Below are 2,387 nucleotides of genomic sequence, written 5' to 3'. Positions count from 1 at the left end.
AATGGGCACTAATACAACCCCGCCTCCCCCAGGCATCAGTGGGTACAAATACCACTACCACCAGGCAACAATGGGCACTAATACCCACCCACCCCTGGCATCAGTGGGTACTAATACCACCCCCACCACCACCCCAAGGCATCCATGGGCACTAATACCCGCCCCCCCCATTAATGGATACCAATATCCCACCCCCCCAGGCATCAATGGGCACTAACCCCCACCCCAGCCAAGCACGAATGGGCACTAACACCGACCCCCCGCCCCAGCATGAATAGGTACTAACACCCCCCCCCAATCAATGGGTACTCATACCCCACAACAATACCAATACAACTAATAAGCAGGGATCTGCTTATTTTCTCCGACTGGGGATTTGTTTTTCTACTTTTGGTTAAAGAAAAGTAACCCCAACTCCACATTGTTCTGTGACTTTAAACGAAACGCCGCCAATATATAGATATACATGTACCTCTGCATTACATACAGATGCATGTATATTATATATGTATATCTATATACTGGCGGCGTTGTGTTTAAAGTCACAGAACAACGTGGAGTTGGGGTTACTTTTTTGTTTTGTTTTTTTTTAAACCAAAAATGGGGGTGTTTGTTTTTTTAAAATCATAGAAAGCCAGGATCCCTGCTAGTGAGCTATTAATTGTGATACCAAGTGACAATACTAATAAGTAACGGTAGCGATCAATAACGGTATCAACGATACTAGTATGATATTGATTATGATACCAATAACTACCGTTACTCCCCCAAACAAGGATACCTTACTATACTTACTGGCTAATAAGGAACAATAACAAAGAAATGATAACAATACACAGCAATATCAATGATACTAGTAAGATATTAAATGCGACACCAACAGTGGGACCAATCGCACTAGGGATAAGCAGCGATACCAATCACGACACCAATAAATAACGGTATCAACGATGCTAGTAAAGTATTGATTGCAATACCAATAAGTAACGATACTATTGACTGACTAATCAGGAACAGCAGCAATGGTTACTAATAAGTAACGATACCAAGAAAGAGCGATGATCCCAAGACGCAGCAATATCAATGATACAGGTAAGGTATTCATTGTGCCACCAATAACGGGACCAGTCGCAAAATGATGTAAAGTCAGTCAGTGCCGGCACCAATCAGCACACCCGTCACCAACGGCACCCGCGCGGGGCACGACCGGCGGGGATGACCCCCGCCCCCGCTACTAACCATAGCACCGGGGGGGGAGGGGGGGCAGGGACGAAGCGGACGCTCGGAGCAACACCACCGCGGAGGCCACGACACGACCCGCACTGCTAACGGGGCCCCGCCTCAGGAGAATGGGTCGGGGGTCCCGCCCCCCGGGGCCGGAAGTAGGGTCCGCACCTTCCGGCCGCGCCACCTTCCTGGCGCGCTCAGCCTCGCTCCGGCTCCCGGCCGGCTGCGGCTCCCTGCGCCCTCTGCCCTCTCACCCCGTGACGTCACGCCGCTCCCACGCACGGCCCCGCCCACCCAGCGCGTGGCCACGCCCCCCCGCCTGCCAGAGCGAGGCAACATGGCGGCGGGGCGGGACGGCGTGGAGCAATATGGGGTGGGGAGTGGAGTGCTGCGTCCAGCTGTGACCATCCCCACTACAGAAAGGATGTGGACACGTTGGAGAGAGTCCAGTGGAGGATAACAAAAATGGTGGTGGGGCTGGGGGACAGGAGTGGTGAGGAGAGGCTGAGAGAAATGGGCTGATTTAGACTGCAGAAGGGAAGACCGAGGGGGATTGAATAGCAGCCTTCACCTCCCTGCAGGGGGTGCAAAGGGGATGGAGCTGGACTGGTCTCAGTGGGGGCAGATAGCAGGACAAGGAGCAACGGGCTCAAGCTGCAGCAAGGGATGTTGAGGTTGGATATTAGGAAAAGCTCTCACGAGGAGGGCGGTGACGCACTGCAACGGGCTCCCGGGAGCAGCAGAGGAGTCTCCATCCTTGGAGGTTTTGAGGACAAGCCCTGGCGGGTTGAGGCTAACACCTAACATATATGAGACGTGACCTCCCGAGGTCCCTTCAGCCCTTGTTGTCCCAGTCCATGATCTGCGCGACGTTATTTCTGCGCGGTGCCTGAGGGGGAGCTCCGAGGTGGGGAGGGACGATCCTCCGGATGGTTAATCCGGCCACCCAGACGGGGTCGGTAAAGCAAGGGCGCGTTGGAAACGATTATGGCATCGCCACGTGTGTACCAGCAGCCGTTTCATCAAACCGTTCCTTATAAAATAAGCTAAAAATCCCTTGTAAAAACCCATCCTGCTCTCACAGATGAGGGTAAAGGGTGGTCAGATGCCCACGTCTCTCTGAGGATCGTTGCTGACGTGCCCATGGTGAGGAGCATAAT

The 2,387-nt window shown here is 53.1% G+C and overlaps 1 protein-coding gene across 3 annotated transcripts in view; it reads right to left on the bottom strand.

Moving 5' to 3' along the window:
• The window catches only part of SCAP (SREBF chaperone), an 84,316-nt gene extending 82,809 nt beyond the window's left edge, over positions 1–1,507 (bottom strand). For all 3 annotated transcript variants that reach the window (XM_025193656.1, XM_025193657.1, XM_006037213.3), the window contains exon 1: positions 1,396–1,507. The gene's annotated coding sequence lies outside the window, so the exon portion shown is untranslated. The remainder of the gene's footprint in view (positions 1–1,395) is intronic.
• Between the last annotated feature and the right edge of the window lie 880 nt (positions 1,508–2,387).

Source organism: Alligator sinensis, unplaced genomic scaffold, assembly GCF_000455745.1.
Source record: "Alligator sinensis unplaced genomic scaffold, ASM45574v1 scaffold1675_1, whole genome shotgun sequence".
NCBI classification, from domain to species: Eukaryota; Metazoa; Chordata; order Crocodylia; family Alligatoridae; genus Alligator; species Alligator sinensis.
Note: the sequence above shows the minus strand (reverse complement) of the source record. Positions and strands in the feature narration are given on the sequence as shown.